Below are 25,762 nucleotides of genomic sequence, written 5' to 3'. Positions count from 1 at the left end.
TTACATTAATGTCTCCTCCATTAAATCGTGGATTTTTAAATGGCAAGGTTATTCTAAATATCTCATGGTTAATAAAATATCTGATAAAGAGTAAATCCTAAGTAAAGCCATATTTTACAGAGTAATGCTCCAAATATCCCAAATCTTTTATACACGTCTATCTGTCTATAGAGAATGTGGTCACCACCTAATTAACATGAAAATTGGAGTTCCATTACCACATTATATACAATTACATGATATTATTTACTTTACACTTACTTTTCAATCTACTTTGTTTTTCTCTTTTATTTCTTCTCTCAGCAATGCCAAGATTATACTACATTTTCCATAAATATTTTTATTCAAATAAATAAATCCTGATTGTAAAGGAGCCCAGGTTCTACTAAGATAACTAAGATATGTATATTATACAAATCTAACAAATGATTGAAAATGAGAAATTCCATAAAGAGGAATATACAAAGCAGCATGAGAGTTTAAAAGAAGAAAATAGTCTAGATAGGTTACCAATGAAGTTGTAGCAGACACTATTATTCACTAGTTTGTTGTTGACAGGATGTGGAGAGACTTTTGGTCAATCTAATCTTGGAAGTGACATCCCACCATTTTCACGTATTCTGTTTGTTAGAAGAGAGACTCCAGGTCTAGCTCACATTCAAGGGAAGGGGTTTATTCAAGGACATAAGCACAGGAGGCAGGGATCAATGGGGGCCACCTAAGACTCTACCATACATTTACCTCCTGAGACTCATTCAAATGACAAAACAATAGCAAACCGAAATGGGAGCACAGACTCTCCTAGCAATTCAAATGTAGGTTTTCTCAGAAGACAATCTGGAAGGAAAGATCAGGATTTAAAAGAAATGGTAAGCAAGAAAACTGGTGAATAGGAACGCATCGTAATAAGAAGTGGCATTATAAACAATAATATAAAATAATAATAATAACTTGATGACTAATACAGAGAGTAATAAAACAGCAGACAAAATTACAAAAAGGAAAAATAGAGTAAGACATCAATAACATATAAAAGAAGAGAGGGTCTCAGGCTTTGCATTTAGAGTGTCCCAAGTCCGAGTTTGCATATTGTGCTTTAAGGGTAACCACTGAAAAGGAGACATAGGCTATGCTGATTTCAGAAAATAGAATGACTGTATGGGTGTGTGTTCAAGGGAAAGAAAGTAGAAACATAAAGAAAATCATTAAAACCAAAAGAACATAGGAAACATGGGTATTGAGAGGAATGGAAAAAGCAAGATTAAATAAAAATCCCAGAATGTTGGAAAAGGAATTGTTTAAATACAAAGAAAGTACAAAGTGGAAGACCTGTTAATTAAGCAAAATCCATAGATGATAGCAAATTACTAGATATGGGGGTCAGGGAAAGAGAAAAATTAAAGATTGGTATTTTTCACTAGGGTGATTAGAAAGTTGACTGTGACATGATCAGTATTAGGGAATATGGGACAGGTTACTATTTAGTTAGAAAGCACAAGAAGTTCCATTTTGAACAATTTGGAATTGAACAGCACTTCCAGAATTTCTAAGTAGCATGACCTTATGCTTGGCAATCAGGATAGATGGATCTGGTACATCTTTGTTTTTATAGCATTTTACATAAGATTGAGAAAATATCACTCGTCCATACCCAAGGAGATTAATGTTTGTTGTGTGTGTGTGATTATCCATGTGGTGGGAATGAGAATGGATCTACAGTTCTTTCAGGCAGCCTTTTGTTACTACTGGTTGAGTCGAAGTTGCCTGTGACACATCTAATGGAGCTATTCATTCAGGAAGAGTATGGAGGAATGGATGCATACAATAATGGTACTGTCTCTTGTCAGACAGACCGTGGGTTAAAACAGTTTTCCTGTTTACTAGCTGTATTATGTGGGCCAAGTTACTTAATGCTTCTAACCTTAGTTTCTTTATCAGCATAATGACTATAAGAGTATCACTGTTATAAAAATTCATTCAATTCAATAAGATAATAAATATAAATTGCATAAAACAGTGCCTGAAACACAGTGTACGATTAAGAAAACAGCTTTATTTACAAGTCAAATTCTGTTACCTTTAATGGCAATGAGAAAAATTCCAGTAAATAATACACATTCTATTCAAAGTTTAGCATAAAATGAAATCACATCTTGATTTTAATTGTGTGTTTAAAAAAAAAAAAAACTCTACTAAAAGACTAACATGCCATAATGTTTCTGCTGAAGAATCCCATCACTTGGGTCATATTTGTTAACATTTCTGAGACTGTTATTGTTGAGTCATAGAATTCCTTGACATAAATACCAGATTTCTGCTCAGAGTTAAGAAGCACATTTTCCTATTCTGTAGTAACAGATGAGTTTGCCATGAAATCAGGACTGTAATAATTTACTCTAAATTCTTAGACAATTAATTTGAATACACCATATAGAATACATGAAATTCATTTATTTCTACCTTTACATAAGAGTGCCAACAACTTGAAAAACTTCAATTTATATATGGATACATAGTCTCTGGATAAAAATATAGAAAGAACATAGCCTGAGATAAAATCATCAAATTTAAGAAAAGGAACCTAATTAAATGAGAATAAAAATAAAAGGAGTCACTTCAAAACAGTGTACTGTACTGTACCAGTAAGAATACTAGAAAGATAGGCTCTGACATTCAATTTCTATGAGCCCATGGATAAATCACTTCCTAACATTGAGCCCCATTTTACTTCTTTTTTAAAAATGTTTTGAAATAATTTCAAACAAGTAATTTCTTAAAACAAAGACATGTTTTTTAAAACAAATACATATTAATAATTTCTTAAAACAAAAACATATTTATACTATGGGAAATCATGCAAGACAATCTTACATAATCAGAGCATAATTATAGAATTCAGGGTATTTCTCATCTCAGATATTTTAGTCTCCATCGCAGTCATTTCTCTAGAAGTTTGATTTGGGTCATTTCTATATCTTTCAGTTCTCTAACTGTTTAAACATACAGAATATGGTTATAATGATTCCTTTAATGAACATTGCTGCTAATTCTAACATCTCTGTTAGTTCTGGGTCATTCTTTAAAAATAACTTTTTATTTGAAAGAGGTAAAGACTCACAAAGAATTGCAATAATAGTACTCAGATTTCCCATGTACCCTTCCCTTAACTTTCCCCAATGATAATATCTTACATAACCATAATGTAATGTCAAAATAAGGAAGGTACTAAGTTACTAACTCAGTTACAGGCCTTTATTGGGATTTCTCATGTTTTGCATGTACTTGTGTGTGTGTGTTTTTAGTGTGTGTGTGTGCACACGCATGCACATGCCTGAGTAGACAGTATGGCTCTATGAAATTTTGCCACATGTATAGATTTGAGTAACCAATACCACAATTAGGATACAGAACCATTCCATCACCACACACACACACACACACACACACACACTCACCCTTTCTCAGATGATTCCTCATCCTTCTTCCACCTCTAACCTCTGACCGCTGATGTATTTTCTGTCACTATAAATTTGTCACTTCAAGGTTGGTATACAAATGAAATCTTGTAGTATGTAACACTTTGGCATGGAATATATACATACAAACATACATATATAGAATAGTTTACATAATTCTATATCAATCTTTCATATATATGTGACAGAAATATATCTGTATTATTTTTTGAAAATCAAATTTCTTCAAATCAGTTAGCTTAAGAATGGCATTGCCTTTACTAGTAAATTTGGGGACTATCATTTTATTACTGCTTATTTATTTACTGACTTATTCTTCTAGATATCTGTGTATGCTGTGGTATTTTTGTCTGTTTTGTTCCAGTTGCTATTGGTTGCTTGGTTGGTCTGGAGAGAAGAAGTTGAAGCTTGACCTAAATATAGTTTGACACATTGGTTTTAAGAAGTTCTCTCAATTACAAGTGTCCAAAAAAATCACTCATTGAATTGTGTTTGAATAAGATCTATTCAAGTTTGAAAGTGGTTACTGCAGTATTTTCTATAGCAAAAAGTCAAAGCATGTTCTGTTCTACATAAAACTCTATGACATATAGAGTTGAATAACAGAAAAAAACTGGTACATTCTTTCATAGATATAACTTAGATGAACTAATATGATATCTCACAATTCATATAGTTTAAATACTTAATAAACTGTAATCATTTATTACAGCAGTAATTATAAACTGTAATTATTGTAGCAGCGAAACCATTGCAAACTTATTTTTTGAACTTAAGTTTTAAAGTATCACATTTGAAAGACCGGTAACCAAACTGTTCAATTTTTTCAGACTCCTTTTACTTCTCATTAACTATTAAAAATTATAGAAAGAAGATCTGTAGCCAAGGTAACAAGGAAAAGAAAATGAATAGTGTAAGTCCAAGAAGCCTTGCCCTATCTGGCTCTGTTTATCACAGTACACGATGTTCACTGTGCTCCTTCGGGCACTGAGGTGTACACATGCTTTGACCCTCTTTTCTTTACCTTGCTGAGAAGGGCAATTTCAATAGAACATTTAAATTCTCCGAAAACAGTTTTGACAAATACAGTTGTAACCTATGTTTCCATGACTGCAGTCAGTCACATAAAGTCTGTAATTTCTGACATTTCTTGGACAATCATTTTGAACCAAAGTAAAAGGTAGAATTGATCTCTAAGAGAAGTGAAACTACAGAAACATTATTTTTGTTGTGGTACAAATCTTCAGTAAATATATTGTGTTGATAAGACCTCTTTGAAATGTTTATACAAAAGATGTATGCATATACTAGTATTAAGTCATTTTGAAATTTTTAATACTGATTTACAAGTAAAGTAATAGCATACTTGAATTGTTTCCATTATTACAGAATGAATTTCTGGCAAAATAGTCACACCACTTTAAGAAGCACTGTGGTTGCCATATGTATACCATTCAGCATTTCTAAGGGTAAAACTTCACAAAATAAATCTATTTGCTCAAGTATAGATGTCATAAAATATTGGGAAATAATAACAGATTTGATTTTTTTTTCTTTATTTTTTCTTCCTGCCTTGATCCCATCCCATTAACTTCATGGCAGCCCTTTCTTGGGCACGTGGAGGTTGCAGAGTGGGAGGTAGTATACAAATGAGTGCAAAATAGCCAAGTGAATTTCTTAATATATTATTTTAAAAACTCATACCTCCCACTATTGTATTCTTAAACCAAGGCACTTTTGAACTTGAATAGCTGGCTGGTTTGAAAAACTTTTTGATGTTTTACCAAGGTGTTTAATTTTTGTTTTTTTCTTCAACAATCAAAAGACATAGTTTATAACACAAACAACAAAGTAAAAAAAAAAAAAAAAAAAAAAAAAAAAAAAAAAAAAAAAAAAAAACTATGATGATATGAGTCACCTCTTGTTCCAAACTGGATAAAATATATGGTTTGAAATGAGAGAACTGTGGAAAAAATAAAGCAAATTAATACTTTTGAAGCTATAAAGGATGAGCTGATCTTTCCCACTGATCTTGAATTCTCCCAGCTGCCTACCAGGATTAGGAGGGAATAACAAAAGGTCAGTACTTCTAGAAGAGCCTAATTGCGGAAGGACTAGTGTCTGACTTTCTGTACTGGAATCTGTAAATAGACACTTCTGAGAATGAATGTCAGGGCATGAGGTGGCAGGAAGAGAGCTCTGCTGTCCCTCAAATCTTATGCTCAGAGAAGCACAAGAAAACATTTAACAAATTTTAATGTTCCTCCATTTCCATGCCATGAGAGGCTCATATATAGCTAAGGGCTATGTAGTTGGGGTAACGGGGAATTAGAAAGCTAAACATCTCCAGTGAGGAAAGGACAAAGAACCCAAAACAGGAGCGGTGGGAATAGGAGTCAATGATTAAAAATCAGTGGGAATTATATATCACAGGAGCAGCAAGGAAGACGCCTGCTGAGGCAAGGTTCAGACAACTTTCCCCTATGTGAGCATAATATGTGAGCGCTTGACCAGTGTTTCCCACTTGCTACTCCAGATTTATTCTTTTCTGCCTTGCTCTCCATCTTGTGCTGACTTGCATAGATTGCCTGCCTTGGGCAGGCCCCATTGTCAACTGCCTTATGGTTGATTTGGACAATAAGAAGCACTAGTAAGAGAGAAGAGGGAGACAGATAAATAGGTCAAGGTTCACTTATATTTTTCCACCCCTCTCTCCCATTTTATCCGACTCTGTTTCTGCCAAGACAAATTTTGGCATTGGATGACTTCTCCATGTCTGTGACTGTTCATCTTCACTGGGTTTCAGGTATTGCTTCTCCTGTGGCCCTTCAGGTATAGGAGTAGTAACAACTTCTCCCTGTTGCAAATCCTTGAGCAGTTCACTATCTCTTACTCCTATCCCTGAACCTTGCCCACATGTTTGTAAATAATCCCTTTTTCATATTCTCTACCTTTATCCACTTTAAGTGTGTCATTTATCACCTAATCTTGAATTTAGATGACCCTCTGGCTGAAACAGAAACAGAAGTTAGAGGTAGAAATTTCTGAACTGATTAAATATTTACCCAAAAAACATTAGAAGCCATGAGTATCATTTAAACCAGTAGAGGATTTTTCTACCAATTAAAGAAATGCTATTTTAAAAATTAAGTGAAATTCTATTAAAATGCCCAAAGAAATTTTTCATTTTGTTTACTTGAATCATGGCCTTTAATACTCAACTAACTACATATAAAGACATTATTTTTCTATTAAAAAAATTCAAATGAAACATTTTACTCATTCCAAAAGGAATTAGCTAGATTATTTTTTAAAGTTTTATAATTGAACATTAGTCTGAAATTAAATACTCACTTACAGTTTAATATTCCCATCCTCTCTTTAACTTATTTGTAAAATTGGTATTAAAGAGTTCAACCTTATGTTCAAAGAGTCATTTGCAATGTAGAAGTAGTACAGATATAATTATTATTTTCAGCTTGGGCCAGCTTGAAATTTACAAACCATTAATGTGCTAGACTTTATTCATTTGTGTAACTTACAAAGATCAAACATTAAACCTATAATGTCTATAAACGCTATATTCTTGAGCTGTATCTTTCTTTTCAAGGAAACCTGTAAATGTACATGAGTGTGTGTGTGTGTTTCTCTGCATGTGTTGAGTGAATCCAAAATAGCATAAACCCAAATAAATCCATGAGAAGACACACAATTAAACTTTGTAAGCTAAAAACAAGAAAAAGTCTTGAAGGCAGCAGCAGACACAAATGATGCATTGTTTACTTGAGAACACCAATTTGAATGACGGAGAATTTTCCAACCAAAACAATAAACACCAGAAAGAAACAGCGCAGCATTTTTCAAGTTCTGAATGAAGATAACTGAAAATTCTACATCTGAGGCAATTATCCTTTAGGATAAAGATATTATCAGATGAAAGAAAACTGAGAAAATTTGTCCCTAGCAAACCACCATTAAGAAATGGCTAAAGGATGTTCTATTAACAGAAAGGGAATGATCACAAAAGTTTTGGAATTTCAGGGAATAAAAAAAGCCTTTGGAATGGGTAAAAATAAGGACAAATACAATAGGCTATCCTTCTTTTCATGGATCTTAAAACATATTTAATTATTAAAGAAAAAGTTACACCACCATCTAATGTGGTACTTAATATATATGGAAGAAATATCCAAGGCTATTATATTGTCAAAGTAGGGAGACTAAAGAAATCTAAATGGAAATAAGATTTCAGTACTTCACTTGAAGAGATAAAACATCAATACCGGTAGGCTGGAATAAGTTATGTATGTGTAGTGCAATACCTTGAGTGACCACTAAGGAAACTATAGGTTGGTGCAGAAGTAATTGTGGTTTTGCCATTAAAAGTAAAAGTAATGGCACCCACCTAATATATGCAACTATATACTCAAAAACACCATAAATCAAGATGAGCTCTTTTTTTTTTTTTTTTTTTGAAGTTCTAAAATATACCAACCAAGGGGAATACATGGATAGATATCTAAATATTTCTGTCACTAGTAATTGGATCAACAGGTGGGGTGCCCTTGTTAGGGAGCTGACCATAGATTTAGGGTTAGACTCAGGATCCATGGAGCCAAATTCAAAGTGGAAGAAGGAGGTTGAATTTTCCTCCAGAGTCCACATGGGAAGACATGGAATAAAAGTGTAAGCAATTATTAAAAAGCCCAAAAGTAAAAACTAAATACTCACACACTGAAAAGTCAAAATGCCAAGGTCTACAAGACTTGGAAGCTAAGCCAATGAGGTAAGAGTGAGAGGAGGTATGCAGCAAGTAGAGAAGTTGGGGGAAGGAAAGCTGATGTATAGTTTGCACTTATGGGCTGGCAATCATGTGGTGCATTGTGCTGAAAGCATCTGGCTCACCGGAAGTACAGAAGGCAGGAAGTGCAGTGTAGGGGACACATAACAGCAATTATTAGGTTTCCATGCCTATAAAGAACTTTCCCTAACTCATCTCATTTAATCCTCTCACTAGCCTGTGACAAGAAACTTTAACCTCATTTTCCAAATGATGACTGAGGCTTAGTGACTCTCATAACTTGGATGTAATAAGTTAGCCGAAGACAATTAGCCCAAGATTTGCATCTAGTGTAACTTTCATAGGTCTTGCTCATTAGGCAGCATTCTCCAGCTGGAATGAGCAAAGGATCTGGATAGACAAGAACGGATAATCTCTCTACAATCTCCTCCTTCTAATGTTATGCAGAATGGACTTGTTCAGCACATGGATAATAAAATAGTTCCATAAACTTTTAAAAATTATATGAACAGAAAATAATCTTAAAATAAAACAAAGCAGGACCTTGGTTTACTGAGATCACAGGGAGGTTAAAAAAGAAATACGTAAAATCTAATGATAGAAAAATGAGAGTTATTCAATAAAATCCATTTTTAAAAAATATTAGTGCCAGTAGTCTGCTCATAGTACTTTTAAAATGATGAATCTTAAGGAAAAATGATGCATTTTTACTATTCACATTTACTTTTTCTGAGAAATCAGAGTTGCCCAGTATTTAAGAATACAGGTTTAATGTCAACTGATATGGATGAATCCAGAATCAGCTACTTCTTAACTGTGCAACCTTGGCGATAATATTGAACCACTCTAAAATTTAGTATGTTTATCTGTAAATTAGGAATACTCATTTGGGTTTCTGAGAGATCTGGAAAGTAATCAAATTTTTAGTGAATATTTGGAACTTTAAACTCTTGATAGAAGATAATGTTGATGAGGTCATAGTCTTGACCTTCATTGAATATTTATTTCCACTTTTTTTTTCTTTTTTTTTTTTTGAGACAGAGTTTCGCTCTTGTCACCCAGACTGGAGTGCAATGGCGCGATCTCGGCTCACTACAACCTCTGCCTCCAGGGTTCAAGTAATTCTCCTGCCTCAGTCTCCCCAGTAACTGGGATTGCAGGCACCCACAACCACACCTGGCTAAAAAATATATATATGTGTGTGTGTGTGTGTGTGTGTGTGTGTGTGTGTGTGTATTTTTCTTTTGTATTTTCAGTAGAGACGGGTTTTCACCATGTTGGTCAGGCTGGTCACGAACTCCTGACCTCAGGTGATCCTCCTGCCTCGACTTCTCAAAGTCCTGGGATTACAGGCATGAGCCACCATGCCAGTCCAGCAATTTATTTCCATTTTCTATCCACACTTTGAACCCTGAACAGAAAACCAGCAACTGATTCATCATAGTCCTGTGGGACTTGGGTCAAAGAGTATATAGCAGGATCAAAGAAAATGTAAGCCTGCTTTGGGAATACAAAAGTATCTCAGAGTACATCCCCTGCCTAAACTGGGCTAAGGCTACCATGAAGAACAACGAAGAACACGTGATTGATGAGTATTCAATATGGCCTTTAAAGAAAACAAATATAGCAGAACATAAAATGGTTTGGAAAAAATTAAGTAGAAATATAATGCTTACTCATAGAAGACACATAAGGAAAAGAGATTATTTGGGAGGAAATGATTGCATAGAAAAACAAGCTGAAGTTTTCTCACAGCTAAAGACCATGGAATAAAGGATGAACACTAAGCCTCTTAGGTGCAATGCCGTGAATCCCAACTGTCTATAGAAGAGGAGTTGACAGAAGACTAATTTCTCATCACTTGAATCAATATATCATTCTGGTTTAAAAGCAAAAGTGTGGCATCTAGGGAATGGATTTTTATTTTTTAATCAAATGTAAATATAAAAATAAAGATCCTTTACAGCTTTATTTTAAGCGATCGATGCTACCATGAGTGATTGCTTTAATTTTATTTTTGTAAGGCACACATCGATTAAAAATTAACTCTTTGTTTCTAGTAGTCATTTATCAACAGAATAATGTTATTTTTATAAAATATTCTAAAATGATAGAAATGCTTGTCATTATAGAAACAAATCCATTTCAAACAGTTTACAATGTATCAATTCTATAATAAGGACCTAGTTTTTTTGGTAACTCATTTTAAAAGTTAATACTTGAGAATTAGAAATTTTGTTTTACTACACAGTATGTGTCAGATTAATTAATCACTTTTGTCCATTCTCAATTTTTCAAGTGGTAGTGGAATATGAATTGGCAATCCACATTTATTCATTCATGCCCTAGAGGAACACTACTTTTTGTTAAATAAGTTCATGTCATAGAACTAAGCAAAATGTTTTCTCAAATTTGATCTCTATGTGGTCTTTTCCAAGACTTTTAGTACAATATACATTTTTTTCATATAATGATATATGTCAAATGTGTGAGATGCATGAGATAATTTACAAAATCTCTTTGATGAATTTCTCCTTAATATTTTTAAATTTTTTCCTTCTGGAACTCTTAGTATGTGCTCCTTTTCCTTTTGTTAAATTTTCATATATAAACAAACAGGATTTTCTCTTTCTTAAATTTTTGTTTTAATAGCTTTTGGGTTACAAATGTTTTTCTCTTACATGGATGAATTATATAGTGATGAATTTTAGTGCACCCGTCACCCAAGTAGTGTACATTGTACCTAATGTGTAGTTTTTTTTTATCCCCAGCCACCTTCCCACCCTCCCACTTCTTAGTCTCTAAAATCTATTATATCACTCTGTACGCCTTTGCACACTCATAGCTTAGCTCCCACTTATAAGTGAGAAAATACAATATTTAGTTTTCCATTCCTAAGTTACTTCACTTAGAATAATGACCTCCAGCTCCATCCAACTGGCAGCAAAAGACATTATTTTGTTCTTTGCTCAGTAGTATTCCATGGTGTATATATAACACGTTTCTTAGCCACTCGTTGGTTGATGGGCACTTAGGCTGGCTCCATAGCTTAGGAATTGGGAATTGTGCTGCTATAAACATGTGTGTGCAGGTGTATTTCTCATATAATGACTTCCTTTGGATAGATACCCAGAAGTAGGATTGCTGGATCAAATGGTAGATCTACTTTTAGCTCTTTGAGGAATTTTCATACTGTTCTCCATAGAGGTTGTACTAATTTACATTCCCATCAGCAATATAATAGTAACTCCTTTTCATCACATCCAGGCCAACATTTGTAATTTCATGACTTTTTAGTAATGGCCATTCTTGAAGGAGTAAGATGGTATCTCATTGTGGTTTTAATTTCCATGCCCCTGAAGATTAGCGATGTTGAGCATTTTTTCATATGGTAAAAAGGATTTTCTACAAGAAATTCTTAAGCCAAATCTAAAATACATTTTATTTTGAAAAACTATAGCTTGCTATTATATACGTTTTGAAATATAATGGCCATGTTTTAGTGTGAGTATCAAACAAAAGCAGAAATAAAATTTAGGCACTGTTTTCTGTGTATCTTTTTTCATAACACAGAGATTAACATCATGGTTTAGATTTTATTTGGCATATTATTTTTCGATTTTAAGAAATCTTCCACTGCGGCCGGGAGCGGTGGCTCACGCCTGTAATCCCAGCACTTTGGGAGGCCGAGACGGGCGGATCACGAGGTCAGGAGATCGAGACCATCCTGACTAACACGGTGAAACCCCGTCTCTACTAAAAATACAAAAATTAGCCGGGCGCGGTGGCGGGCGCCTGTAGTCCCAGCTACTCGGGAGGCTGAGGCAGGAGAATGGCGGGAACCCGGGAGGCGGAGCTTGCAGTGAGTGGAGATCACGCCACTGCACTCCAGTCTGGGCGACAGAGCGAGACTCCGTCTCAAAAAAAAATAAATAAATAAAAAATAAAAAAAGAAATCTTCCACTGCATTTATAACCAGAGAGGCTCTGTATTAGTCCATTCCCACTCTGCTGTAAAGGAGTGCTTGATACTGGGTAATTTATAAAAGAAAGAGGTTGAATTGACTCACATTCCGCATGGCTGGGGAGGCCTGGGGAAACTTACACTCATGGTGGAAGGAGAAGCAAACACATCCTTCTTCACATGATAGCAGGAAGGAGAAGTGCCGAGCAGAAGGGGGAAAAGCCGCTTGTAAAGCCATCAGATCTCGTGAGAACTCACTCATTATCACGTGAAGAGCATGGAGGTAACTGCCCCCATGATTCAGTAGCCTCAGACCAGGTCCCTCTCAGGACACATGGGGATTATGGGAACTACAATTCAAGATGAGATTTGGGTGGGGACAAAGCCAAACCATATCAGGTTCCAAATTCTCTACTGAAATTATTCTTTTCTTCATTGTACAAATTAAATAACTTAAACTGGATTCTATGTGGTTACAGGAATTAAAATACTGCCTTGAAAATGCATGCAGATTAGTCTAAGACAGGGAACATTGATTATTGTTTTCTTACACCTCTCACTGCAGACTTCTCTTCCCAATAACCCTTTGATCATCCTCCAACATGCTGTATCAGCTTATTCCAGTTTGCTAAAACCACAAAACATGAACAAAAGTATGCCTACTTCCCTATGGCAGAGCAATTAAAGATAAAAACTAATTTCATAAGTTATTTAATAGAAGTTATTTTGAAAATAGGGTAGAAGTTGCTAAGAGAAACTGTGGAGTGAAAGAGAAAACAACCGAAAAATAGCTGCTGGATTAAAAAGGAATTAACTAATATATACTACCGCATACGTGAACCTCAAATGCACCATGTTAAGCACAAGAAGCCAAACTCAAAAAGTATAATCTCGGCCAGGCGCCGTGGTTCACGCCTGTAATCCTGGCACTTTGGGAGGCCGAGGCGGGCGGATCACGAAGTCAGGAGATCGAGACCATCCTGGCTAACATGGTGAAACCCCTTCTCTACTAAAAATACAAATAATTAGCCGGGCGTGGTGATGGGCGCCTGTAGTCCCAGCTACTCGGGAGGCTGAGGCAGGAGAATGGCGTGAACCCGGGAGGCGGAGCTTGCAGTGAGCCGAGATCGCACCACTGCACTCCAGCCTGGGCGACAGAGCGAGACTCCGTCTCAAAAAAAAAAAAAAAAAAAAAAAAAAAAAGTGAAAGTGATCTCATTTATATTTTAGCCAAAACTCTGTAGTAAAGACAAACCTATGAGACAGAGACTGAGCAGTGTTTACTAGGTATGGGAGGAAGGGAATAAATAAATTACAAAGGAGAATGAGGAAACTTTATGAAGTTAAGGTACCGCCAGACACCTTGAATGTGGAGATGTTTATCTGACAGCATATATTTATCAAAATTCATGGAACTATACAGCTTTAAAAAAGAAGATTTTGCTCAATGTGATTATACCTCAGTAAACTTTATAATTTAAAAGTGGGTGCTGGCCGGGCGTGGTGGCTCACACCTGTAATCCCAGCACTTTGAGAGGTGGGCGGATCACCTTAGGTCGGGAGTTTGAGACCAGCCTGACCAACATGGAGAAACCCCGTCTCTACTAAAAATACAAAATTGGCCAGGCATAATGGCACTTGCCTGTAATCCCAGCTACTTAGGAGGCTGAGGCAGGAGAACCGCTGGAACCCGGGGGGCAGAGGTTGCAGTGAGCCGAGATCGCACCATCACACTCCAGCCTGGGCAACAAGAGCGAAATTCTGTCTCAAAAAAAATATATATACAGATATATGTGCTATCCAATTATCCAATATTTATTTTTCGTATTCCTTAAATACAACTTCAAAAGATCCTCTTATAGGCATAGCCCTAGCTTCCTGCGTCCTGCTTCAACTGGAAGTTTTATCTCCTCTTCATCTTGTTTCTCATTTCCAAGGACCCCAAACCCATGTCCTTTTAATCCCCCCCAAATAACCTCCAAATCTCTTAAAACACAAATAATAGATTCGCCTAAAAATAATTTATTGCTGGCCGGGTGCGGTAGCTCACTCCTGTAATCCCAGCACTTTGGGAGGCCGAGGTAGGTGGATCATGAGGTCAGGAGATCGAAACCATCCTGGCTAACACAGTGAAACCCCATCACTACTAAACAAAATACAAAAAAGTTAGCCAGGCATGGTGGCGGGCACCTGTAGTCCCAGCTACTCGGGAGGCTTAGCCAGGACAGTGACCTCAACCCGGGAGGCGGAGCTTGCAGTGAGCCCAGATTGCGCCACTGCACTCCAGCCTGGGCAACAGAGCAAGACTCTTTATTATTTTAATAATGAATTATAAATAAATAATAATTTATTGCCAGAGACATTTTTACCACTCATTATTTTGAAATAAATTATTGTTTTTACCTGATCATAACCAAGGCCTTCAGAAGTGTTTCTTTTCCTTCTTGTTTTCTTTTTCATAAAGGAACAATCTATCTCAAAGGGGGATTTGCTGTTTGTATGTGACCCCTCAAATGCCAGTGGAAGCTATACGTTAGAGTCTTCCCCACCAAACTTCCCAGTCTCAGATATAATTTTAAACAAGGGTTCTGCTGCCAAGACATGTGTTTTCTTTCTTTCCAGTAGCTCTCATGAAAAGGAAAGGTCTAAATACTAGAACATTCATCCCCTACTTGAAATTTATTTTCAAACTATCATTTTTGGTTGTCTAGTCTCTCTTCAGTTACTAGTCATATTAGTTGTTCAAATGACAAAAAAAGAAAAAGTACTACCAATTTATCCATTATTTGCTTACTTTCTTCCATAGATTTTCATTTAGAAAATATTTTACATTCAAAATGGATTCCATATTAATAAAAATATGTGTTAATTCACAAGGATAAAACATATTTAAAAATACTTTGCATAGTTGCCTTTCAAAGTATAACACAGTAATTTCAAGCTTATGGGTATAAATGAGATTAGCTCGTATCTCTAGCCCCTCTCACCCATAGCTCAGCCAGTTCCCTGGGGTGTCATGCATATTGAAAGACAATTATCCAGAGTCTTTCACATTTCTGCCAGTCTTCTGAACAAAAGGGCTGGACTGGTATGCTTTAGAATATCTTATTGTATTAGTTAGGGTTCTCTAAATCGACAGAACTAATAGGATAGGTGAATAAATGAAGGGGGGATTATTAGGAGAATTGACTCACTTAATCATCAGGTGAAGTCCCACAATAGGCAGTCTGCAAGTTGAGGAACCAGAAAGCCAGTCCAACTCCCCAAACCTCAAAAGTAGGGAAGCTGACAATGCAGCCTTCAGTCTGTGGCCAAAGGCCCCGAGAGCGCCTGGCAAATCACTGGTGTAAGTCCATGAGTCCAAAAGCTGAAGAACCTGGAGTCTAATGTTTGAGGGCAGGAAGCATCCAGCATGGGAGAAAGATGGAGGCCAGAAGACTCAGCAATTCTGCTCTTTCCATTCCTGCTTTTATTCTGGCAGCTGATTAGATGGTGCCCACCCAGATAGAGGATGAACCTGCCTGTCCCAGTCCACTGACTCCAATGCTAATCTCCTTTGGCAACGCCCTCACAGACACACCCAGGAACAATACTTTGCATCCTTCAATCCAATCAAGTTGCCACGTAATATTAACCATCACACTTAATCAAGAATTTTTGTACAGGAAAAGACTTTGGAAGATAAAGATAGTTTCTCCCTTCAAGGGAGGCCTCTCCCAAGAGTGCAGATTTGTTTGCTGATCAAGGTAATAAAAATAATGTCTCTCTCCAAGGCAAGGGTTGGACAGGTTTGCTAGGAGTCCCTTTAAAAGGTTGGGGTTCCAAAGCACAAGAGTACTCATTGGTAATGCAAACCCACTAGCTGCACCTCATTTTCCCAAGCCAGTCTGCTTCACCCTATGGGATTTGGGAGAGAAGGGAAACAGATATGACCATAAAGCTCATGATGACTGTTGTGTTATGAGTAATAAAGTTATTTGTTTCTGACTCAGGAGCTTCATGTCTTCTACCAGCATTCATGAAACTATGGAAACTAATTTGTTAGCTTGAAAGCAATGTAAAATCTCAGACTTTTCATGGTTCTTGACAACATCATAGTTACAAATAAATTCAACTCACATACGTGTGCCTTGCTGATATCACCTGTAAGCTATTGGGGTAGTGCCCATAGTGTTGCCATTGGATCTAGATCACATCCCTATATATCTTCCAAAACCACATTGTACACAGCACTGCACCAGAATTGCTGTCAGCATCCACACTAAAGTGGCTGCTCTTCTTACAATGCTTCCTGGAGGCATTCTCTCCATTTGATTTTCTAAGACTGCTACTCAAACCACTGATGCTATCACAACTGACTGCCCTACTCAGGCCTCTCTCAGACGCTTTGCTACAAAATAAGGACAAAGCTTCTCTTTCCCGTGTGGTATTTTTTGGACACATTTCATAGTAGGACTGCTTGGTGCTAGAATTATTACAGTTCAGTCTGGCTTTACAAATACATGACCTCATGGTCTCTCTCTTTCCCCAGGATAAATGCTCAGGGATAGCCGTTAGGTTAACCTGAGTTCAAGAAAAGCTGACCTAATGTAACCAGGATGATTCATCCTCTCCAGCTCTGAAATCTTATCAATGAGTCAAGCTGCATTTGATATACACTCTCCTCCACGATCATAGATTTTCTACCAGGAGGCCTACAGTCACTGCTAAGTTATGGTAATTTGGATACTGTTATGGAATGAATTATGTTCCTTCAAAATTCATATGTTGAAACCCTACCGCCGATGTGGCTGTATTTGGAAATAAGACCTTTAAGGAGATAATTAAAGTTAAATGAGGGCATAAGTGTGGGGCCTTAATTCAATAGAACTCATGTTCTTGTAAGAACTTTCTTCCCCCACCCTCTCCTTCTCTCCCCCCTCCCTCCACCCCCAATGCATGCACACAGGAAAGAGGATGTGAGTACACAGAGAAAATGCAGCTGTCTATAAGTCAGGAAAAAAGAACGCAATAGAAACCAATTAGGACAACATCTTTATCTTGGACTTCTAGCCTCCATAACTGTGAGAACCTAAATGCTTTTTGTTTAAGCCACTCCATCTGTGACATTTTGTTATGGCAGCCTGAGCAGACTAATACAGAAACTCCTGTTTCTGCCTTCCCCCTCCTCCCACAATCCCATTAACAGTGCAAACTCTGAGTGAAAAGAATAGCTCATCAAGTTACTTAGGCTTTGGAAAATGCTTGATGTCAGTCTCTGGACTATAGTGGAATGGCAATTTGTCTATTTGTCTCGTCTGGAACATAAGATGTTTATTTATTTTTATTATCTTTTTCTTTTTTTTTCCGAAGCGGAGTCTCTCTCTGTCGCCCAGGCTGGAGTGCAGTGGTGCGATCTCGGCTCACTGCAAGCTACGCCTCCCGGGTTCACGCCATTCTCCTGCCTCAGCCTCCCGAGTAGCTGGGACTACAGGCGCCCGCCTAATTTTTTGTTATTTTTAGTAGAGACAGGGTTTCACCATGTTAGCCAGGATGGTCTCGATCTCCTGACCTCATGATCTGCCCTCCTTGGCCTTCCGAAATGCTGAGATTACAGGCATGAGCCACCGTGCCCAGCGCCTATTTTTATTATCTTTTATTAAAGCTTCTATTTATGCCTTCTAGGTGGAGACATGAGAAGCAGTATGCTGGCTTATTCAGGGGAAAGACTTCACAAGTTGCTAACAAAAGGCTGATGTTGCAAGAATCAAGGCACTTAGGATGCAGCTTTAACCTTATAGGTCATAGACATTATAACATAGGAGTCTAAATGTTTGGAAATTAAAAAAAATTGTATGTTTTTCTATAAGCAACAATGATCGACAAATCATGAAGAAATATAAGAGCTTCCCTCTATTTTATTTTTATTTTTATTTTAGAGACAAGGTCTCATTTTGTTCCCCCAGGCTGGAGTGCAGTGGCATAATCACAGCTCATGGCAGTCTCAAACTCCTGGGCTCAAGCAATCCTCTGCCTCAGTCTCCCAAATAGCAATGAAACCCAACCCTCATTCTATTTTTACAACTTTAAAAACATTTTCCCTACCATCTTTAATGTTTCAAGCATGGAAAAACCATATCTAATATTTAACCCAATTAGGAAATATAATTAAATGCTACAAATATTAATATTTATAATTACAGTTGATTTTTTACTGTTTGTATAATTTTGTTTTCATATTTTAGACCCAAATTTTCACAATAATGCCATTTTATATTTTTCTAAAAACTATTAAAATATAATGTTAATAGCACATTTTAAAGCCACTTGGCTATAAAATCATGATCTAAAGTTCCCTAAATAGCAATCTGTTATGACGGCATGCTAGGTTATAATCTGTCAGGAAGTCAAGAGGCCGTGAACAACTGTTTCCCACAGAGTACCTCTAAATGGTACACAGTGACACATAAAATGTTTGAGAAAAAAATTGGCCATAATTTCTCCAAATAAAAAATGTCCTTTTGTTTTCTTTCTCTCTCTCTCTTTCTTTCTGTCTTTCTTTCTTTCTTTCTTTCTTTTTTGAGATGTAGTCTCATTCTGTTGTCTAGGTTGGAGTGCAATGGTGAGATCTTGGCTCACTGCAACCTTAGCCCCCTGGAGTTCAAGTGATTCTTCTGCCTCAGCCTCCCGAGTAGCTGGGATTATAGGCACACGCCACCCAACCCAGCTAATATTTGTACTTTTAGTAGAGACGGGGTTTCACCATGTAGGCCAGGCTGGTCTCGAACTCCTGACCTCATGTGACCCACCCACCTCAGCCTCCCAAAGTTCCGGGATTACAGGCATGAGCCACTGCACCCAGTCAAAAGTGCCCTTAAATGTAGTAGCTTCTGTTCCTCTTTTAGTATGATTTCCTAACATTTGCTCTTGATAGGGAAAGATAAAAAGATTTGAATATTTACCTGTTACTAAGCTTTGTCATTAAAAACTATTTAATTTGTAACTTACAATTAGTTACTACATGAGTCTAGTTGCATATGAAATAATTTATGTTTTACCTTTGTGGCAGTTTATAGACGGCAGGCTAAACATGAAGAAAATTCATCTAACCTAGTCATTTTTCAAATGTCAGGGGCTGTTTTTTCATTGTCATTGGTTTACTTCTGTAGAAGAGACCAAGGCAAAATGAATAACTCCTGGAAATTTTGAAGGAGTTATTTATCAAGTGATTGAGACAATTTTGGGCTATTTGCCCTGAGATTATTATTACTTTATTTTATTTTTATCATTATTATTTTTTTGCCTCTCTCAGCTCCGCAGGATGAACTTCCCTGGATTCGCTGGGATAAAACTGATGGAAAACCAGGAGAAGCCAGAATGTATTTCATCCTCCCCTGCCTCAGCTACTCCACCACTTCCCCGCCTCCCACCCATGTCTCTAGCTCCCACTAGAGAGGCCCATTGGATTCCAGCCTCTGTCACATTATCCTGGCCTCTGCACTCTGATATCATCCTACATTCTTTATGTCAATTGCCTACAGATGACAATGACTTTCTACCATTTCTGTTTGAGTTATCGCACCGCTCTCTCTGTGCCTCTATCACCTATATTATCAATTCCTTACCGAATTCCTCTCTGTTGTATTATATATTCTTAAAGTGGTCTCGATTTTCTCATGTGGATACTAATACATGTATGCATTCGCTTGTTTGTTTATTTCATAACTTATGCTGTGCCTTATTCCAGAAAAGATTTAAAGCAATTTGGAGAAAATGTAAAATATAAGAAGATCTATATCAAAAATTAAAAAGTGGATTTTTTTTTAAAGCTGGGTACAAGGATAAACTAAACTAATTTGATGTAATAATGTCAGGTATAAAGCCAAACTAGCCTGGGCATGGTGACTCACACCTCTACTCCCAATACTTTGAGAGGACAAGGTGAAAGGATTGCTTGAGACCAGGAATTCAAGATCAGCCTTGGCAACATAGCAAGACTCTGTTGCTACAAAATGAAACAGAACAACGAAAAAAAATGAACAAACAAAAAAATGAAACTATTACCCAGGCATGGTAGAGCGAGTCTGTAGTCCTAGCTACTGCAGGTGTTGAAACAGTGGGATCGTTTGAGCCAGAAGGTCAAGGCCTCAGTAAGCTATGATCACACCACTGCACTACATCCTAGGTGACAGAGTAAAGCCTTGTCTCTAAAACAAAATAAACAAATAAATAAATAGAGCTAAAACAATGACAACTAGACTTTGGCAGTAGATGGCCTTTACATTTAATCTAAAGTTTCTAGTAGTAAGTGTAAAAAGGAAAACATGATTAGCTTGAAAATTGACAGGTAGGAAGAGAAGAGGAGAAGGAGGAAGAGAAGGAAGTTATTGTTTATTTAACTATTAGGATCCACTGTTATTTGTGATATCTGATTAAGGTACATGTAAGGTTTTATCTTTTTTAAATTTTTATTTTCCAAAAAGAAACCACTCAAGCATTCATGTGACCATCTATTGTTGTTTAATTCACTCCATATCCAACCACTCTCCAATATTTCTGAAGTTGATTCAGTCCAAAGAGAGCTTTCATGATGTATCCTGGTCACGATTGGATTCTTCATATCCAATGAAACTGTCAAAGTTAGGCACGGCTCCACCAGACCAGACACACTCTTTTCTTATAGAAAGGCCTCTTCTTTGGGAGATCATGGGTAACTTCCTAACAAGAATCTGCGTGCAACCAACACTGGCTGTCAAAATGTCCTAATGGCATTGAATATTGTATGCACAATTTGTTTTGTTGCTTCCAAATGATGCAAAATATTTCATAGTGTCCATAGTCACATATCTTTTATTCATTTCCCAACATTATTTTCAGCACATTACGTTTGTGCTCTGTACGAGTATTTATTTGGGATATACACCTAGAACTCATTTCTCAGGGGCACAAAAGCCCAACAGGAAACAATTAAGGTCATTAAGTACAGACAGATTTATTCCCAAAAGGGTTTTTGTCATTTATGTTCCCCATGATAATAATTTTAAAAGATTTATAAACATTCTTATTTTCTCACATCTCTGCAGATGTTTTTATTTAATTTTCTAATTTTTACCTACTGAGATTGTAAAGAGGTATTCCATTGCAGTTTCACTTTACTAATGAGTTTGAGCATTTTTCCATATAACTTTAAATCAATTATACTTCTTTGTAAATCAACTGCTCATCTTCTTTACCAAATCTTTGAGTTTCCTTTCTTTCCTTTGAAAGTTAACATGAATCATTAAAGAAAAATACAATTGATTTGTGTCACCTGAGGTCAGGAGTTCGAGACCATCCTGGCCAAATGATGAAACCAGGTCTCTACCAAAAATACAAAAAATTAGTCCGGTCGCGGGGCCTGTAATTATGCCTGTAATCCCAGCACTTTGGGAGGCCGCAATGGGCAGATCACGAGGTCAGGAAATTGAGACCATCCTGGCCACCAGAAACCCCCTCTCTACTAAAAATACAAAAATTAGCTGGGCGTGGCGGGGCGCGGGGTGGAGGGGCGTGCCTGCAGTCCCAGCACTCAGGAGGCTGAGGCGAGAGAATCGCTTGAACCCAGGAGGCAGAGATTGAGATCTCGCCACTGCACTTCATTCAACCTGGTGACAGAGCTAGACTCCCTCTCAGATTAAAAAAAAAAAGAAAGAAAAAGAAAAAAGAAAAACAAAAAGAAAAAGAAAAATATATACCTGAGCGTGGCGGCGGCACGCCTGTAATCCCAGCTACTCAAGAGGCTGAGGCAGGAGCATCGCTTAACCGGGAGGCAGAGGTTGCAGTGAGCGGAGATTGCGCCACAGCACTCCAGTCTCTGCGAGAGCAAAACTCCCTCACAACAACAACAACAACAAAATACTATTGATTTGTTTAGGCTGACTTTCGAAGCAACAATCTTGATGAATTACTTTATTTATTGTAATAATTGTATCTTTTCTGTTTAATTTAATTTTGACAATTGTGCAATCAACAAATGAAGACATTTTTAACTCTGCCCCTTCGCATTAGTTCGTTTTCACGCTGCTGATAAAGACAGCCGAGAGTGGGTAATTTATGAAGAAAAAGAGGTTTAATGGGCTCGCAGTTCCACGTGGCTGTGGAGGCCTCACGATCATGGCGGAAGGTGAAAGGCACATCTTGCATTGGCCGCAGGTGAGAGAGAATGAAAACCAGGCGAAAGGGGTTTCCCCTTATAAAACCACCGGATCAGGTGAGACTTATTCATTACCAGGAGAACAGTACGTGGGAAACCGGCCCTGTGATTCAATTATCTGCCACTGGGTCTGTCCCATCACACGTGGAAATTTTAGGAACTACAATTCAAAATGAGGTTTGGGTGAGGACCCAGCCAAACCATATCCTCTCATATCTCACACTTTTTTTTTTCTTCTTCTTCTTCTCTGTTGGTTTTGATTATAACTGCAAAACACTATTGACGAAAATAGGCATTCTTTTCTTTGTTTTTAAAGAAAATATGTTTAAGTGCCCTCAATTAAATAAAACATTTGATATAGTTCCCAAGTATATAGGCACATTCTTTAGGGAGGCTTTTTTCTGACGCTATTTTTCTGAGTTTTTAATGAAAACAAGTGTGATTTATTTTTCAGAACTATTGAAGTGATAGTGTTTTTTATTATGTGGTCTTTCAATCTGGTGAACAATATTATACACTGCTTACCAATTGTTAACATTATGAGTAGATGACAGTTATAATTGAAGCCACGTTGTTGGCTGGGGTAAATACCCGAGGTTCGTCATCTCACGCCAAGGATATTCAGTAGGCAGACACACAAGAAGTGGGTTTAGAAGCAGAGGTTTAATAGGAGCAACGCTTTCTCTCCTGAGAGAGAGCGAGGTGCCCCAGTGAGACTTCAGGCCATCGGTGGAGCCCACAGGGTTTTACAGACAGGCTGGATGAGGCGGTGTCTGATTTACGCAGAGCTCACAGATTGGTTGGACCAGGTGTGACATTTACATAGTGCATGAGTAAACTGGCCACCCCACCTTAATCTTTCGTTATGCAAATAGAGCCTCTACTTGGCCAGCACTATATTCCCTGTTCCTTACCGTGCCGTTGACAAGGAAAGGGGAAGATGGAGCCGTCATGTTGAACATGTCTAGCCTCAGGTAGCCTTTTCCTATTGGAACCGCTGCAGGCATTCACTGGTGCAAGCTTCCAGCTTGCTCATCTATGTCTGCAGCTTGTTTTTTCAAGCTGCTCTTTGTTAGATAATAAAATGATTTGGGGACTGCTTTTCATTAAAGGGAAAACCTTACTATCTGCCTAAATAATATCTTCTTAACTCCTATATCGTAATTTTCTGTCAATAAATATCTTCCATTTTAAAAACAAACAGTATTTAAAGAATTTTTTAAATTTTCCAACAAACTAATTAAGATAGTTAAATTTTATTTAATAGCTGTGCATTTGCATTGATAAGATTGGTCTCTAATTTCTTTTCCTTATTTCTCCTTATTATTATTTTATGGGATTTTATGAGCTCCAACAAAATAAGTTGGCAATTAGTCTTCCTTTTGATTTTTGTGACTATTTGTTTAATGCTTTTAAAAAATTATTTGGAGGGGTAGATTTTAACCAATTTGTCTCCAAAAATGTCTGGGCATGAGATTTTTTGAAGAAGTATAGGAATTTTTGTTTATCATTTAATTTCTTTCATGAATACAAGTCTGTTAACATTTTTCTATTGCATTTTTTTTTACCAAATTCTGCCATTCTCATTTTTCAGAAATGTATCAATTGTATTTTATTTTAAAATGTATTTTCTGCAATCTTTATAACATGCTTTGAAATTTTAATATTTTGATATTCCCTTTATTTTTTATATATTTTTCTATTTTCTCATTTAGTAAGTTTTCTACTGGTTCCCTATCTTATTAGTCTTTTCAAATAAACACGTTTAATTTTATTCAATTTCTCTATTTTTCTTTGTTCTTGGTTTTGCTGATATTTGGTTTATGTCTTATTATTTATTTCCTTCTTGTTTAATTATGTTTACTTTGGCAATGTTTTTCCAATTCCTTGAGTTAAATGATTAGCTCATTTAATTTCTATCTTTCTTTTTTTCCAACAAATGCATCTTGTTATAAATCCCTCCTTAATATTGTGTTTAGATAATAAATATTTCCATTGTATCATGTTCTAGACATCATAAGATAACATCATTTCTAATTTCTTCTTGAGCTCTAAGGTATTTAGTAATTTTTTAAAAAGAATTCAGGGGAATAAATTTTTGAACCACCTTCCAATTTATTTTAAACACATACACACACACATACTAATTTGGTATGTATATGTCTTTAAAAGCAACTTATTTAAGCTGAGAATATTCCCTCAAGATAAATATATTCATTATCTCTATTTTAAAAAGGAGGAAAGTAAGGCATAGAGAAGTTACATAATTTATCCATGCTATAAAACTAGGAAATATCAAAGCTGAAATTTAAAGCCAATTGATGAAGCTGGAGCTTTTCACTAGTATGATATCCTAAAACAAAATCAATATTGAACAATGATACAGAGTTTCTCAAAATGAAACTATGATAAAATAATGAATAGGTAACAGTAGTAATGAAATATGATTACTAAGAGAAAAATATCTTCTTAGATGCCTCAAACATAAAACATATAGGCAGCCAATTCCAAATACTTTTGGTAGATACAAAATTAGAAACTGTGTGAATTAGTTAATGAATATAAGCATCCAGGGGCAACAGATATAGTTAATAACCCATAATAAGATGTCCCTTTGGTTGTTTTTGCTAAGAAGATACATTTCCAGTAAAATGTCAAGCGAGGTTACCATTTAAGTAGTAGTGCTAATGATTACATTCTGAGCTCTCACCTCATTGAATGGCATAATTTATTTATTGCACATTTCCACTGTGTTAAAAAAATGTTTTTGTTCCTATGAGGGCTCTTGATTAACATTCTTGAAATTTTGGTTAACAATTAGCTTGAGTGGAACAATTTAGATCATTTTTATGGAAGGGATTTTTGAAACAAACAAACATATTTTCCTTCTATTATGTAGATATCTGTCCTGGGAAACAAAGCATCTCCTGAATAATACTGTCAGCTAAAATTCAACAGTTTCCAGCAAAAAGATAAAAAATGATTCCCATGGATAACCGTAAGTTATTTATTTATTTATTTATTTTTAATTGTTTTATTAGTGGTTGGACTTCAGTACGTACAGTTCTTACCTAATCTGTAATCTCTGAGGTAAATAACTTTAATGTACAATCTTGTATGTTTTAGTTTAATATCCTAAGCGTAGAAACCAGAATACACTTGTGTTTGGCAGATATCAAGAAATTCTAAATTGTTTGCATTCATCACCATGCATATTAACAAATTGCGAAAAGATCACATGTAATAGCTACAAAACTTATTATGTTATAAGAAAAAGCTTTCAATGTGGGTATGAACTCCAAAATAGAAACTATATGGAAATAGAAAGTCAGAAGATCAGAGGCTACATGT

The sequence above is a fragment of the Macaca thibetana genome, chromosome 12, assembly GCF_024542745.1.
Source record: "Macaca thibetana thibetana isolate TM-01 chromosome 12, ASM2454274v1, whole genome shotgun sequence".
NCBI classification, from domain to species: domain Eukaryota; kingdom Metazoa; phylum Chordata; class Mammalia; order Primates; family Cercopithecidae; genus Macaca; species Macaca thibetana.
Note: the sequence above shows the minus strand (reverse complement) of the source record.